This window comes from Adelges cooleyi, unplaced genomic scaffold (genome assembly GCF_023614345.1).
Source record: "Adelges cooleyi isolate 19-005CV unplaced genomic scaffold, UGA_ACOO_1.1 ACOO_flye_CR_arks_rails_tigmint_CR_PRNA_51, whole genome shotgun sequence".
Taxonomy (NCBI): Eukaryota; Metazoa; Arthropoda; class Insecta; order Hemiptera; family Adelgidae; genus Adelges; species Adelges cooleyi.
Genome location: NW_026096199.1, coordinates 116,968 through 135,964, shown reverse-complemented (window position 1 = coordinate 135,964; position 18,997 = coordinate 116,968). Strand labels below are relative to the sequence as shown.

Genomic DNA, 18,997 nt, shown 5'->3' with positions numbered 1-18,997 from the left:
TTATTATTCAATATATTACAATTAACTAGAAAGTGTTCAACTTCATTCAACAAAACCTACTGCTAGTTTTACGTTACAAACGATGGTCGTTTACGGTTTTTTGTACGCGGTCATCCGACAGGTGCACTACACTGTTGATAACATATTACTGTTAATACAATAATAATATTATAATGTTGAACCATAATATAAATAAGTGTATTGAAATATTTTAAACCTGTAAAACAAATGTATGTTTCTTTCTTATACTCATTTATTTAATATTAAATCAATGTATAACATTTCTCTTTACATTGTGTATTCCAAAAAACTTGTTTTCCAGGTCCTACACTGTGTGGTAAAGAACACATAAAGGCTAAAGGCTTTTTTTATATGTATCTCGTCCAATAGTATTTTGCATCCCACATATTTTTTTTCAAAATCTTCTAAACCACGTGCGAGCGGGGCAAAATAAGCGTAACCAGTATTAATTATATACTGCTGATAAAAAAACAAAGAAAGCAGGTGTCCTGTAAACTAGATATCTACCAACACTTATTTTTATGCTTTCACTGATACTCAGTTAGTTATAAATGAATCTTTAATATCGATGCTATTTTGACCTAAAGGCCGTTGGATAAGTGTTTACGCGCGCAGCGACGACACGACGGGACTTATCGACAACACGACATGGACTGTCTTTTTTCAACGGACCCTAAGAAAAATACAGTATTAAACATACGAACATAACATTATGTTCTTCAACTATTATTGAAGCTTGAAATTAAAATTGGCAATTTTCACAATAATTGTTGTGTCATGTAAACAGTTATAAGAACAAATAACTGTCAATAGGACACACGAGAATGAAACATTTATTCATACAAAAAAGGGTCATGGTCGAGAACAAGTTGGCCAGTCGTAGCAAGTTGGCCTGGTTCAAAGATTTCACAAGTTGTTTCACCAATCCAAAATTTTTATCCCTTCAAAAAAAAAAAATTGATCGTGAACCATAATAAACATTCAAATATTAAGCAAAACAGTCCAAATGGATACCAGATGTTAATGTAAATATATGATAAATATGTTTTACCTTACATAAATATCTTGGTGTTTAGCAATTGTCGCGTGGACTGCTGTTAAATTTCCACTTTGATAAAGTGGTACCAAATCTAAGTACGGTTGACACGTTGGTCCATACAATTCATCGAGGATTGTGGGATCAACGTTACAGTATGTTGGTACCGATCCGAAGTGTATGAGGACAAGTAAAATGAATTTCTTATAGGAATCAATCGTGATTGGCGAAATTACAGGAAATGTTGTCATGAAAACAATTTCGAAAAAAGTAATTGCTCTGTCAAAGTTTTTCATCGCTGTGTATATGAGACCGCCCGAAAAGTAGTAGTTCAAAAAGTATTTCGGTTCAAATATAATTTTAGGCTGTAGGACAAAATAAACACAATATTAATATACAGAACACATTAACAAACAAAATGCATTCCCACAGGTTGTACACAGTGTCATAACAAAAAATGTTACCTTCCTTGGCAAAAAAATACTTCTTCTTTTTTTAGGAAATCAAAAATAATTGAATTGATATAGTATAAAACGGAAAATTCTAAAATATATAAGTAATCCTATGTATACTTAATTATAAAAAAAAACAGATTTTGTATATAAATAGCTTAAATTAAATTTATATCGCTACATATTGCGTAAAGACATAGGCATTATTTAAATACAATATTAATTTTATTAACACAAATGTCCAAATAATAATTTCAAATACATTTTGGCACACATTTAAATATCAAATAAATTAAATAAATTTGAACTGAAAACAACAGATTATTAATGAAGTAGTCAAATAAAATATTATTAACAAAACTATATTACTCGATACAGTAAATAAAAGTACTTTAAATACGAATTTAATTTTTACATTAAATAAAATTGATTTAAAAAAAAAAATCGTTATTTTTAATAACATTTCGTTATTTAAGTTATGTAACGCTAAGGTTTCCTACACATTTCATTGTTAGAAAAATGTATTGTGTAAATAAAACTTAACATTATGTATTTTTATAATAAGTAATTGCGTAAACGCGACTAGAAGTTTTTTATGACTTAAAGCGGTGGTAATTAAACATTAATATCATTGGCATTAGCCGAAATAAGCTTTTCAATTAGGTTTAAAAATGGTTAGGCATATTTTACATTGATAAGGTCTCTCGCTTGTGTGTATCATACAAAATAGTGTTTTCGTCCGACAACGAAATAATTATTGAATCGATGTATAACATTTCTCTTTACATTGTGTATTGGTAAAGAACACATAAAGGCTAAAGGCTTTTTTAAAATGTATCTCGTCCAATAGTATTTTGCATCCCACATATTTTTTTTCAAAATCTTCTAAACCACTTGCGAGCGGGGCAAAATAGGCGTAACCAGTATTAATTATATACTGCTGATAAAAAAACAAAAAAAAAAAAGGTGTTCTGTAAACTAGATATCTACCAACACTTATTTTTATGCTTTCACTGATACTCAGTTAGTTATAAATGAATCTTTAATATCGATGCTATTTTGACCCAAAGGCCGTTGGATAAGTGTTCACGCGCGCAGCGACGACACGGCGGAACATATCGACAACACGACATGGACTGTCTTTTTTCAACGGACCCTAAAAAAAATACAGTATTAAACATACGAACATAACATTATGTTCTTCAACTATTATTGAAGCTAGAAATTAAAATTAGCAATTTTTACAACAATTGTTGTGTCATGTAAACTGTTATAAGAACAAATAACTGTCAATAGGACACACAAGAATGAAACATTTATTCATACAAAAAACAACAATAATATTATATAATATCATTGGCGTTAGCCGAAATGAGCTTTTCAATTAGGTTTAAAAATGGTTAGGCATATTTTACATTTATAAGGTCTCTCGCTTGTGTGTATCATACAAAATAAAGTATTTTCGTCTTTCCGACAACGAAATAATTATTGAATCGATGTATAACATTTCTCTTTACATTGTGTATTTCAAAAAACTTGTTTTCCAGGTCCTACACTGTGTGGTAATAATACAATATTTTATAAAAGTATAAAAGGATATACTAAAATAAACAGGACACATAACATATGCTGACTCATACCATACAATTGTACGCTTGGATGATTATCCTAGGAAACATTTCATACTTCACCACCCTGGTAATGACGCATTTACTCCTTATATAAGACAATACGACGGGCTTGTCGCCGCTCATTCGTTTAGCTACAATCGTCTGCTACTTATCAATTATTTAATTGTTAAAGCATTGTGTGCGTAGTTAACCGATTCTTTTCGTAATTGTTTATGGTTTTGACTCAGTGTATGTTCCAAGTCCTAAGAACAACAAAACATTGTGTTTGTTTATTATTGTTTTATTTAATAATTCATCTATTAATTTAGCTATCTTAACATAGTCCGAGAGTCTGGCCTGGTTCATTTAATTCTCTTGAGAAGCGTAAAGCAGCTCTAGGGATCCAATTCCTTTGAATTGAAATATTCACTTGGAATTTGGATGTTCTCGTCAGCAATTGGAAAATTTAAGTAGTCAAATAGTTAATTAATTAGTGTTTAGCTAAGGGAAGTCAACCAGAGTAGCGGCTGTTTAGTGAGGTTAAATATACGACCCTTAAGGTCGGTTGCTTCTAAATATTGCAGCCTGGTTAGTCTGATCTTCTGAACGAACTTGCGTAGTCCTCTGGCTAGTTATCACGTAGCATGGTAGAGGATCACCAAGTTAAAAGCGCATAAAAGTATATCTACAAAAAGGGTTATTTTTAATTATATTACTTGACATTATACAATAAATGTATCATTAGAGCCTTAAAGTAAGAATTCCATAGTTTTGTTTGAATGTTATTTATTATTATTCTTTTCTATGTAAAACCTTTCAGCGAAAGACAAAAACAATGGTATTTATACACTTACACTAACGGACTTCGCCCACGTAGGACTTTATACGAAGAAATGCTAGGGCAAGTACCGTCAGGTGGGGGACACATGTTAGGACTATTTGACACCCACAATGTATTCTGTGGTAGGTCCCATTCCAATTTTTCCCATGAACATTGTCCTGTTTCGGACACAGTGCTTACTAAATGTATCTTTGATAGAATAGTCAGAACTTTATTACAAAAAACCTATATATGGAACTCTGAACAACATTACCTTAAATGTTGTTATATATATTTATATTATCTATATATATCTTGTCTTAATTGCTTAGTAAACATTTTTAGACCAGTGAAACTATACTCGTATTTCATTATACCACTTAATAAGTTACAGAGTACTCTGGATCGCCATTTCTTTAGGATACCTTGCTCAAGTACAGTCCACGTTGACTGGCAGTGACAGGTTTGATGCAGGCCTGTTCTACGAAAACCAAGGTGTTTGAATCACAAATGATAGATGGAAACTCATTACGTACTATGACTTTAGTAATTATATTACAAACACTAAGACTATAGCTAAACTCACTTGAAGTAGGTATAGCTCTTACAGAGTATTTTATAATATTAAATACCTTAACTGACCAATATGACTCTGACACGAATTTATTATCCGATCTAACACACATCACAGCTGGGGAAAATTTAGTCAATCATTTTAACGCCTAGTGAATTTTTAGAAACCCTTAAAGACATTAAAGTTCAATTACCTAAATCAACTGACTTACTAGTAGGGTTTACTACGGCTGACGTTAGTGAGTTATTAAAGATTTCAGAAATAACTATATTTTCTAAAAACCAAACTATTGTTTTTATTATAGATATACCTATTGTAAATCAAATCGAAGTAAGTTTATACAACCTAATACCTTTACCCAGCCATATAGTTAACAATAGATACATTTACATTATTAACGAAAATCTAGAGTACATAGATTTTATTCCAAAGACCAATATAACTAACATTAATTTGCATTTGCTTGAAGCGCAAATGGTGTAGAGACCTATTAACAGAATGAACGGACATAAATCAGACAAAAATATAAAAAAATAATCACTTAAAAGTGTCATCAATGGGTGGCTTCTTTTATCATGTTCTTTTCATTTTATGCTATTATTTTAGCCAATACTCTGATTGTACCTATTTGGAACAGATTGTATATTTATTAATAAAGGGAAAAAAAAATGTTAATACATTTTTATCTGACCATGTAATTACTAACCGCCTTAACGACATTAAGAAAATTTCTGAACCTTTGGTAAGTATACCTGACAAGATAAATCAAAAAGATTTACACGACAATGTAATGGTGAATACCCATCGACACAATATGCTATTATACACCATTTGTACAATTATTATATTTTGCACTATGTATTATGAGAAGACCTATGTAACTAAACGCTTATTTTGTAACCACTCATTAAATTTTCGTTCTGAGATTGTAACTAAGCCAACCGTCAATGACGAAGCTGGACATCCTCTCAACACATTGGATCATGTCTATCCTAATGTTGAAGAACCTCAGCCCATGGTTACACCTCGCCCTACGGCTTCTACGGAGAACATTCGCTATCCACCTTTATACTAAAAGGAACATCCGACTTTGCACGTCCTTTTCTTCAGAAGGGTCTTTTCGGCTAGTGGCCTAAACACGTAAGCTGTTCCCACGACACCCAGGGCCAATCTACCACATAAATACCGTCTATCGGCAAAGCACAATGGTCAGACGTCGTCCAGCGCTCAGTCTACGCACTACTGCTATTTAGAACTTTTATTGTACTCACTTTTATTATTGTGTTAACTATTAATTTACAATTATTAAGGTATACCATGGGATCAACTAGAACAGGAAGAGCCGCCTCCAAGGCAACCAGCTATGACTACCGCTCCGCAACCAATGGCTGGGGAGAAACGAGGTAAGAACAGAATAATTTACGGTCTCATACAATAGCAATGGTGATTTTTGATGGTCTAGGTACCGAGCCAGGAAACGATACGCCCTTTGGTCGAGGGGCGTTAGACAATTAAGCGGACCAGGGTGTGCTTTTTCTCAACACTGGGCTTACTCGGGGAGACAAATCGCACATAGAACTCCGGGAGAACATTACAAAGAAAATTGTTTTAAGAGTTATTAGAACAATAGTACAATTGTATTTAAATTTAAATTTTATATGAATCTTTTTTGTAAATTTAAGACTTCCCCATTTCTTTGATTCACAAATAAAATAGCAATTCAGTATACTACTGAGTATTTAATAAACACTAACCAATTATTGGTTTTATTTTTTACAACTTATTAAAAAGGTTATCATAAGATAAGCCTTCATAACATATTGTATACTTTATTAGCTAATAAAGTAATAGCCTGTGTGACCCTCGGGTTAGACTAAGGCCACGGGCTGTTCCCTTATCGTAAAATGCGATTAATAGGAACACCGATAGACTCCCGGGATAAGGAGACACCTCTACAAAGCCAACGGCCTTAGGGGCAGATGAGCTGCGTAGAGTTGGGCAATATTTTGTCCTCAAGGTAGGAAACTACCTTGAAAAGGCGGATGAACCACATCAGATAGTCAACGGCTGGAGAATGCAGAAGACAACAGGGAAAACACTGCATTAAAGATCCACGGATTTCTTAACTACCATGTAACCAAATAATAAACTCTTTGGTTACAACGACAAAGCTTACAAGTTTGTAAAATAATTTATTATTGTATTAAACTTGTGATGTTTGTTTTACAAACTTTGAAAATTATGTATCGATTGTAGCAGTAAAAATATATTTATTAAGAATTGATATTCATTATTGTTTTTATTCTTTGTTTATATTTAAAATTAATAATTACCGCATAAAGTATTATCACATCTTGCGGAGTACCTCTGTATGTAGTGCAAATTATTTAGTTTTAAAAAATAATTAACAAACAAAATTATGTAGCACTATCTTTTAGATAATGCAACAACTGACATTAGGATTTGATAAAAAATGAAAATACTATCTTTACATTTTATATTATATAATAATAATAATTAGGACCAAATACTTTTTAAACTTCTTGTTATTTAAATTATTATTATAAAAAAATAATAATGAAAAAATAATTTAACAGTTATCGGTAAGTTAATTTTTTTAGTACTAACATTCTTATTCTTAGCCGTTTAAGATAAACTGTATAACTATACTCTATGAACAAAATTAAACTATTAACACAGTCGGTGACAGAAGATCCGAAGTTGACTCTCCAAAGACAAGATGAGCATTCCTCTACAGGATTAGTGTTTGAGGTTGACATCTCTTAACCTGAGTCTAAACGATGCTCATAACGAGCTACCATTTTTGCCAGAGACTAAATGCCCACCCAATTCAAAAAGTTGGTAACAACTTTCGAAAAGAAGGAGAATTATGTGGTACATTATCTAAATTTGAAACAGGCGATTGCTAATGGGTTTCGGGTTGAAAAGGTATAATAATACAATTTTATAATATAAACGAGTACAAAACTAAATGTTTAAAAATGTTATTTTAAATGTACATAGGGTCTTAGAATTCCAACATTCAACCTAACCGTGTACATAGAATTAAACACAAAATTATGACAGATAGCGGCAAACGATTTCGAGAAAGATTTTTTCAAAGTTATGAACAACTCTGTTTGGTAAATAACAAGAAAAAAATAATAAAATCAATAGATATTTTTTATATCTATACTTACACTTTATTTTCAAGGTAAAATGATGGAACGTTTGCGGTTGAGGACAAACATAAAGCTCGTGAATACTCATAGACGGGCGAGCACTCATAAAAAAACAAAATTTTAAATATCGCACGTCGTACAGTAAGAACTTATCTGCCTCCACACTGGAAAACAATCTGATGATTTACTTATATATTCAGCCAATAGAAGGAAGCCATCAGATGATGTCGCTTCGGTGGGAGTTAAGATTTGATGGAGCACGCAATACAAACGCAAGCATGGAGCAAAGAGAGCATCAATTTTAACCTATCCGGTTGCACGGGCGGTCTCTCTTATTACATACGATAACAATTCAGCAAATACTGAAAACGCTCCGTCTGTAGCTAAAATAAACAAAGAATGTATTACAGGTGATGTTTTTGTTGCCTCTCTAATAATTTATGGGCATCTCAAGTTAGTAAAAGAAAACCGTAACTTTATTAAGGTAATAGGGAGGGTTTTTGTTCTATACAGCAGTACAAAACATAGAACAAAGAGGTGATAATCAAGGAGAGAACATTATTTCATAAAATAAATTATCATTTAAAATAGCATTGCTTATAAAATTATCTACATATTAAGTATAAACAAAATATAAACTATTTAGAATTTATTATTTGCTTACCTCATAGTCACCAATAATTTATTTTCTGGAGTGATACATTTTCTAAAATTTATATCAGGTGTTCGAATTTCATCGTTAAGTATTTCTAGACGTATATTCTATTCTAGGCGTTTGCGGTAAAGGAGCAACAAAATGTATCCAGTAACAATGACCTAGTCAAAATATTTCATAATTCATATTTGATTTTAAATTTAGAAATCTTTCTTTAAAAGAACTTATACTCGTTTCCGGAGCAGTACAATTAGCATTTTCACAACATATATTAGGTAAATTAAAAGGCAAACCATAATTACACGGTATTTGTCAGTCCCAATTGAGGGCTAAATTTATTAATCACAAATTGGCCACTGAACGCTTTTCCAAGACAAAAATACCCTTGATATAAGAAAGTACTGTTGTACAACTATAAAAGAATAATAAACAAAATAAGGTCAGAGTACCTTGAAAAATTAGCTGAACAAGCAGACTGTGTCTCAAACGACAAAAGCTGGTTGCATCAATTAAGACAGAAATTCACACTCATAAATATTTTAGACGTTCTCAAATGGTAAAATATATTTGGAGCACTCTGAAATACTTGAGCGCAGCAGGTATTGGCGCCTTCGCTAATAGTATGTATGAGGACCAATTTCAATATGAACAAGAGCGCCAATACTTAGAACATATAAAAGAGATATTAGAAAACATCAAAATGACTAAAGATCGAGAACCGTAGTGCTATAAAAAATAAGTATAAACTTATAGAAGAAGAATTGACAATTATCAACGCTATGCAATATAACCTAAATAAGTGATGATGGCTCCAAAGTGACTCAATTTATTTTACATAACTTACGCATAGGTAAGTCACTATGTAACATGCGCTACGGAGCAGCAAACAATAAGCAGACGAGCATTTTTTTTGCTCTCGCAACAGTCTTGTTAACTTCTGCTATTATGCATAATATTATTTGAAACTGATGAATTCAAAATTATCGACACTTAGCGATGTTACATTATTATGTGATGATGGGTCCAAATTGCAGCATATGAAGATTTTACCAGATTAAAATGTTGTTATGTTATTGCTTTTAAAAGTATAACCAAGTACTTTTGGGAATTTCATAAAAACTTAGTGTAACAAAGACAAGTCAAACATTATATAAGAAATATTTTTGAATGTAAAACAGTAATGTTTGACTATCTAAATAAAAAAAAATCACAAAACCCCTAGTTTTTAACTAAGGACTGCTAGTCCAACTCTTAACCACATTATGATTAATAGCATTTTCGATGGCTCCAAATTGACTCAATTTAGATTGTGTAACTTACACAACAGCTTATCTTGATGTAGCATGCACCACACAACAGCAAACAAAAAGTATATGAGAAATATCTGGCTCTCAGAAAAATTTCATTACCTAATGCAATTGAGTGTAACTTATGAAAAAGAAGAATTGATAATAATCAACATTACGTGATGTAACATTGATAGGTGACAAAGGTTCCACATTTTAAGAAATACAAATATCAGTAAGCACTGTATTATCTACAATGTTTACAGTGGCATTTAAAGAAAGTAACGAAAATGGTATGTTTGTAACTATATTTATAGAGTGTTAATAGTTTAAATAAACATTCCCTTGGGCGATTTAAAAAAAAATTAAAGTTTTGTGGCTCTCAGAACAGTCTCATTATCTACTGCAATTAAGCATAAACTTAAAGAGGAAGAATTGATAATTATCGACACTTTGTGATGTTACCTTGGTTACTGATGATGGCTCCAAATTTACTCAATTTATATTGTGCAACTTACGCATAAGTAAGTCACTATGTAACATGCGCACCAGAGCATTCAAATAAAAATAGAAGTTTTCTGGCTCTCAGAACAGTCTCATTATCTACTGCAATTAGGCATAAACTTAGAGTGGAAGAATTGATAATAATCAACATTATGTGATGTAACATTGATAGGTGACAAAGGTTCCACATTTTAAGAAATACAAGAATCAATAAGCACTGTATTATCTACAATGTTCAGCGGACAATTCAGAGAAAGTAACGAAAATGTTATGTTTGTAACTATATTTATAGATTGTTAATAGTTTAAATGAACATTCCCTTGGGCTATTTAAACAAAAATAAAAGTTTTCTGGCTCTCAGAACAGTCTCATTATCTACTGCAATTAAGCATAAACTTAGAGAGGATGAATTTATAATTATCGACACTTTGTGATGTCACCTTGGTTACTGATGATGGCTCCAAATTTACTCAATTTATATTGTGCAACTTACGCATAAGTAAGTCACTATGTAACATGCGCTCCAAAGCATTCAAATAAAAATAGAAGTTTTCTGGCTCTCAGAACAGTCTTATTATCTACTGCAATTAAGCATAAACTTAGAGAGGAAGAATTAATAATTATCAACACTTTGTGATGTCACCTTGGTTACCGATGATGGCTCCAAATTTACTCAATTTATATTGTGCAACTTACGCATAAGTAAGTCACTATGTAACATGCGCTCCAGAGCATTCAAATACAAAAAAAAGTTTTCTGGCTCTCAGAACAGTCTCATTATCTACTGCAATTAGGCATAAACTTAGAGTGGAAGAATTGATAATAATCAACATTATGTGATGTAACATTGATAGGTGACAAAGGTTCCACATTTTAAGAAATACAAGAATCAATAAGCACTGTATTGTCTACAATGTTCAGCGGACAATTCAGAGAAAGTAACGAAAATGTTATGTTTGTAACTATATTTATAGATTGTTAATAGTTTAAATGAACATTCCCTTGGGCTATTTAAACAAAAATAAAAGTTTTCTGGCTCTCAGAACAGTCTCATTATCTACTGCAATTAAGCATAAACTTAGAGAGGATGAATTTATAATTATCGACACTTTGTGATGTCACCTTGGTTACCGATGATGGCTCCAAATTTACTCAATTTATATTGTGCAACTTACGCATAAGTAAGTCACTATGTAACATGCGCACCAGAGCATTCAAATAAAAATAGAAGTTTTCTGGCTCTCAGAACAGTCTCATTATCTACTGCAATTAGGCATAAACTTAGAGTGGAAGAATTGATAATAATCAACATTATGTGATGTAACATTGATAGGTGACAAAGGTTCCACATTTTAAGAAATACAAGAATCAATAAGCACTGTATTATCTACAATGTTCAGCGGACAATTCAGAGAAAGTAACGAAAATGTTATGTTTGTAACTATACTTATAGATTGTTAATAGTTTAAATGAACATTCCCTTGGGCTATTTAAATAAAAATAAAAGTTTTCTGGCTCTCAGAACAGTCTCATTATCTACTGCAATTAAGCATAAACTTAGAGAGGATGAATTTATAATTATCGACACTTTGTGATGTCACCTTGGTTACCGATGATGGCTCCAAATTTACTCAATTTATATTGTGCAACTTACGCATAAGTAAGTCACTATGTAACATGCGCTCCAGAGCATTCAAATAAAAATAGAAGTTTTCTGGCTCTCAGAACAGTCTTATTATCTACTGCAATTAAGCATAAACTTAGAGAGGATGAATTTATAATTATCGACACTTTGTGATGTCACCTTGGTTACCGATGATGGCTCCAAATTTACTCAATTTATATTGTGCAACTTACGCATGAGTAAGTCACTATGTAACATGCGCTCCAGAGCATTCAAATAAAAATAGAAGTTTTCTGGCTCTCAGAACAGTCTCATTATCTACTGCAATTAGGCATAAACTTAGAGAGGAAGAATTGATAATAATCAACATTATGTGATGTAACATTGATAGGTGACAAAGGTTCCACATTTTAAGAAATACAAGAATCAATAAGCACTGTATTATCTACAATGTTCAGCGGACAATTCAGAGAAAGTAACGAAAATGTTATGTTTGTAACTATATTTATAGATTGTTAATAGTTTAAATGAACATTCCCTTGGGCTATTTAAACAAAAATAAAAGTTTTCTGGCTCTCAGAACAGTCTCATTATCTACTGCAATTAAGCATAAACTTAGAGAGGATGAATTTATAATTATCGACACTTTGTGATGTCACCTTGGTTACCGATGATGGCTCCAAATTTACTCAATTTATATTGTGCAACTTACGCATAAGTAAGTCACTATGTAACATGCGCTCCAGAGCATTCAAATACAAAAAAAAGTTTTCTGGCTCTCAGAACAGTCTCATTATCTACTGCAATTAAGCATAAACTTAGAGAGGAAGAATTGATAATAATCAACATTATGTGATGTAACATTGATAGGTGACAAAGGTTCCACATTTTAAGAAATACAAGAATCAATAAGCACTGTATTATCTACAATGTTCAGCGGACAATTCAGAGAAAGTAACGAAAATGTTATGTTTGTAACTATATTTATAGATTGTTAATAGTTTAAATGAACATTCCCTTGGGCTATTTAAACAAAAATAAAAGTTTTCTGGCTCTCAGAACAGTCTCATTATCTACTGCAATTAAGCATAAACTTAGAGAGGATGAATTTATAATTATCGACACTTTGTGATGTCACCTTGGTTACTGATGATGGCTCCAAATTTACTCAGTTTATATTGTGCAACTTACGCATAAGTAAGTCACTATGTAACATGCGCTCCAGAGCATTCAAATACAAAAAAAAGTTTTCTGGCTCTCAGAACAGTCTCATTATCTACTGCAATTAAGCATAAACTTAGAGAGGAAGAATTGATAATAATCAACATTATGTGATGTAACATTGATAGGTGACAAAGGTTCCACATTTTAAGAAATACAAGAATCAGTAAGCACTGTATTATCTACAATGTTCAGCGGACAATTTAGAGAAAGTAACGAAAATGTTATGTTTGTAACTATATTTATAGATTGTTAATAGTTTAAATGAACATTCCCTTGGGCTATAAAAGTTTTCTGGCTCTCAGAACAGTCTCATTATCTACTGCAAATAAGCATAAACTTAGAAAGGAAGAATTGATAATTATCGACACTTTGTGATGTCACCTTAGTTAGTGATGATGGCTCCAAATTGACTCAATTTATACTACATGACTTATGAATAGGTTAGTCACTATGTAATATTCGCTACGGAACAGCAAAAATACTTTGATACCATACTCCATTTTACGGTCCTCTGTTGTCATTTATGATTATTCCCAGAGAGAAGGCCTTTTAAGAATTCAGTCCATTAAATTCTATACTATTACATTGTAATAATATAAATATTATAGGCGCCAATCTCGCGCAATAACAATAATTATCAGTACTTGGAAAACGCCCTCGTTTAGTAATAACAGTTAATAACAATTAACGCCTACCGAATGACGCCAAGGAAACTCCACCTAGCCACATCAAAGGATTCTCGATCGCTGCTCCCGACGAGTTGGATTTTATCAATCAGTGTATCAGCATCTTCACGACAGTATATGTAATATTCTGTGTTAAATAAATATAATATTTGAGTATTTACTTTGGACATATTACGACATCGCCCACTACAAACTATTTAATGTCTACATAAATTATAAACTATTTTGACTATAGTTCAAAACGAGTAACTGAAGACAATTTCACTCTATTTTTTTTGTTTTTTTAAGATTATACCAATTCTTATTAAAATTTTATTTTTAACTAGGTGTCATAGGAAAACCATTTATAATATTTTATGGTTAATTAATGGAAATTGGCAATATAATAAGAAAGGTAGAGCCATGTAGTCATTATTTTGATAATGAACAAGAAGTATTTCATTAAGCCTAACGGGCCTTTAAGGCCCAACACTGCTCGGCAAACAGAGCGCCAGTAGCCGAGTCGAACTGGGTACAGTGAGCGCTAACACACTGCGACCTTATCCACTCGGCCACTCCTCCTCTTACAAATTTTATACTTTACCGCTTAACAAAAAATCCCATTAATTTTGTTAATGAAACCTTATTAAAACTTTGATTTTATCATAATACAAACGTCAACACTATTGGACTACGGCTTTTAGATAAATTAAATATTAATTTTAATACATGTTAATATAGATTTCAATTATATAGATATATCTAGATATACAATGTTTAACTATTTTGTAGTTATGGTTATTTTTGTAGTGAGAAAAAATATATCCTATAATAGTTGATGCTTTAAAAAAGAAACCTATGTATTCTAAATTATTTTTCAAGCTGCCAATAATCTAAAAACTTTATTTTCAATACGTAATCATTATAGTATTATACTTGAAATTGTTTTGCATGTTATATATATATTTATATATAATGTTTTATAACAGATTTTTACTATGTCGTAATTTTGTAGCAATTCGATAATGCTGTATAAACTATTGGTTATGACAAAATTAAAATTTTACTGTCATTAATTAATATAACATTATATTAAACAATTCATGTTTTTTTTTCAAATTTAAGTTCATACATGGCCAGAATTTGTATTCATGTTATTATGTAAGTAATACCTTTAATATAAGAGTAAAAACTCAAGTTATATTCACTCTTTGTTATTGACAACACTGGCTCGAGACACGGGCAATTTTTTTAATCGCGTATTCTTGATACGACAATATGTCTTTATTACCAGAATAATGCTCGCTATATTATAGTCGTAGCAAAATGGCTAGTCAACATATTTTATAAAGCGTGTATTCTTGAGATGATGTTATAGTCCATATTACCCGAATACTACCCGCTTTTTATTTTTTTAAACTGATGCTAATTCTTTTTTTTTTTTTTGAGCACATTTCAAATGTTAATACACTTGGAGGTTATTATTTATGACGTTACCGCAGTAAGGTAAGGTACTCTAGTAAGAATTAACTGGCAGTATGAATAACTGTAATATACCGAATCAACTATTTTGAGTTCACAAAATAAAATGTTATAAAAATCAATGAAGTATAACAACTTTAATTTCAACATAGTTAAAATGTCTATTTTTTTTTTATTTACCAATTTAAATTTAAATTAATATTTTTTGACAACTGATATGTAATTAATAGCGTATAATACAAATGATTACTTTTTTATTTTTATTTTTGAACAGCTTAATTTGCAAATTCTACTAAAAATGTCTATTTTGTTTACTTAATTTAAAACATCAACTAGATTTTGATAAAATATATATTTTTTTCATGTTCTTTATTCAAAGAAGTTATAATTAGTAAATACAAATTAAACATATTTTTTGGATCGAAAAAAAAACCTTAGTCCATGTGTCTAAGTATTATATTACTTCTAACAAATTAGTGTACATAGAGACTCCGGCAAGGACTTATGTCATTTGATTTGTCATACAGAGTTTGTAGTAGACAAATGTATGGATGGTTTACTATATATAAAAAGAGTTCTTTATATATGGATAACATTCATAACAGTGCGCAATTATGTAGAAAAATGTCGAAAATGAAAACATACGTAACATGGATTTACAGTCCCAATTGAAAAAATATTCCTAAAAACGTCACTATAAAAAGGTGAAAAAATATGTTAACAAAGTGATGGTATTTGTGTCGTAAAATAGAAGGACAAGTATAACTTTTTAACCCTCTCTCACACTTGCGATTTCAAGTCGCACTAATCATTATGTACATGTATAAATATCTCTATAACGTTTTCAAACCTGTTACTAAAACTCGGTATGAATATTTAAAAACAAATATAATTTACATTTTTGCTTAGGCACACCATAGTTTAAAAGTCCCACAAAATATGCACCCATGTGTACTCACAATGTTTCCGATGATACCAAAGTATGTTCTTTAACTGTATTCACCGCATATCTTAAACCATAGCATTCAATTTCTACATTTTGTTTTTATAATAAAATCCCAACACCTACTAATTAGTTATATTTACAATTATTATTGTTTGTATTATTTTAAAAGTCGGGGGGCATTCAACATAATGTAAAAATATTATGTTTTTAAAATTTACATCACAAAACACCACTATTTTTTGTGTATAAAAAAACACCGTAGTTTTAATTCTAATATCCATCGCGTTCCGCAAAATACGATTTGCATATAATATAAATATTGTGTACGCTGATGAACTTTACATAGTCAACGTACACAAAGCCAAACTCCTAAATCGATTATTAGACTCTAATGTCTCTTTGTACTGACAAATTCTAAAATAACTTAGAACACCCATAAGACACAAAATCTTTATGAAGCCAACACATAAATAAATATTGAAATGTTATTACAATATAGCATTGTATGCAAACCAATAATTGTAATTAGAAATCTCTAACGAGAAACTAAAATTTTTAAACTTAAAAGTAAATGACCGCAATATTAGATGATTTTGGCTAAATGTAAACGTGCGGTACGTCAAGCATATAAAAGTAAATATAAAAAAGAAAAACGCCACAACACTAAACTTGCCGCAGGTGAGGTTAATGAACCTTTTGTGGTTCCCTCTGGTCACTATCGGAAATCCTGTGTACTATTCAACACCCTTTTGAAACAAATCGAAAACAGCACACAGATGTTTGATTACATGTCAAGAGCGTTGTCAGAGCCGATGAGAAAAATGGATAAACATGAATTACTCCGAACATATATAGAATCGCTCATCACTAGCGTGATTACAATTCTTTACAAAAAGGCAAATTTGTAAAATTGTTTTTGTGGATGAGTTTTGGTTTAGAAAAGTGCTATTGATCAAATGTTGTTTACATCGACCCGAAAAATACTTGAAAAATTGTGTTTTTACACGCAACACTTCAAGATTTTTTATTTACTAACGCATTTTATAAGCGAAAAGTATTTTTTTGTGTATTATTATTACTCATAATATGTTTTTTTACTATGTTCTTATGTTCTTCAATACATGTAGTTGCTTACGGTAGTCGAGTCAAAAAAGCCAGAGCTCAGTTGTATGACGGAATTGACTTTGGCAGTATTTGAAATATTATAAACTATAAACTTTTTGTCGGTATAAAAAATAATCGTTTTCGATGGATCACCGCGGTTTTGCGTTTACACTCTGAACGTATACTCTGGGGCGTTCGAGCCGATTTGTAAAGGACTATTCCTTCATGAAAATTACAATAGATTTTTGATATATTTGGACCTGGCATATAATAATCACAATCCAAGCACCAGTCAGGATCTAGCCAGCACAGTGGAAGAAATAAAGTTAAACACACGGTGCGGAATTCAAAGCAAATTTTTTACCCCACTGTACTGTTTTTTTTTTTTTTATCAATATCAGTAAATATCGATAATTTGTTTCGATACTTTGTAGGCATCGTTATTAGCTTTCGATTCGATACCAAGTAAAATTAATGAAAAAAATGTTTCGATATAACATCCCTAATTGTAATTCAATTAAAATTTTTTAAAAGATTTCAGCTTAAGATAAGGATAACCCTTTTTTTGGAAGAGAGGTGCTGTATACTCTGGTATTAATTTATATTAAAGTTCAAATTGTTATAAATGAATATGTAGGCACATTGTACCCACTGGTATCAGTCAGTAATATACTTGTTAAAGATTTGTAGCCAAAGCTATTTAACCATTGTGTTATCTTTAATTTAGCGCTATTTAATAAGATTATAGGCGCCACAATAAATATTGTTAACAATTATAACAATAATTTTTCAGTATTGGTAAACGTCTCTCATCAATATTAATCAAGTTGCACGCCTACCAAGTGACGCACAAAAGTCGTTTGCCACATAAAAGCGTTCGCGATAGCAGCTTTTGTCGGTGGTAGATTTGGTCAGTCAAGAGTGTCGGCACCTCCGCGCCAGTCTATTCAATAATTACTTTAACTTGTGTGTCAATAAAATATATTTTAAAAGTTTAACACTTGAGTAGAAATTACTTGTTTGTTCTACTACTTATTTACAACGACATCGCACGCTACGGTGCTGACAAAATGGATGAACTAAAATATTATGTTTTCTATCCATTTGTCTTAACATGAAACCACTACAAGTCATAGTATCCTACTAATCTGACCTGGCGATAATATTACATTGGAAATAATAAAGTTAGAAAAACGTTAGCGCCACTAGGATATTTCAGCATAGCCCGTGATTTGTGCGTGTGTGTATAAAATGGATTTTAGTTCGTACTCACCTTGGGACGTGGGACGTGTAGACGGCAAAACACGGCATTGCTGCATGAACGATTATAGCGTTGAAATGGTAAAACGAAAACTGAAACAATAATTTTTAAACCCGTGGTAAAAAAAAAAATACAATATTATTATTATGTAATGTAACGTTAACAGTCGATGCCGAACTACGTTGGACCGTCGCGCGTACAGCCGAGAGGAAACAAGTAAAATGAACTGAACGCCGACCGGTGCGGGAGACCAAGGACACTGGCGTTGGTCATACGGCAGCTGCAGGCGGCCGGCTCGAGCGTTGTGGCTGTCCCCACCACGGTTGACACGTCCCATTGCATACACACAGTACCCCCGACAGCAGATGCTAAAACCGTATTGTTATAAACACCGGCCGGGCAGCTGTTCCCCGCTGACAAAAGGGACAAATCAATGGCAGGCATTTCGCACGGCATTGTGTGTTGATCTTGGGGGAGAATGGGCACGGAACATTTTACAATCCGCGTGTAGAAAAAATACTCTTTTTTTTTTTTTTTTTATACTGGTAGGT

At 31.7% G+C, this 18,997-nt stretch overlaps 1 long non-coding RNA gene across 1 annotated transcript; it reads right to left on the bottom strand.

Moving 5' to 3' along the window:
- Positions 1 to 711: 711 nt before the first annotated feature.
- LOC126842311 (uncharacterized) lies at positions 712 to 1,535 on the bottom strand. Its single transcript, XR_007686316.1, has 2 exons — positions 1,073 to 1,535; positions 712 to 962 (listed from the first exon to the last, which is right to left on the bottom strand). It is a non-coding gene; the product is annotated as an uncharacterized LOC126842311 (long non-coding RNA).
- Positions 1,536 to 18,997: the final 17,462 nt, after the last annotated feature.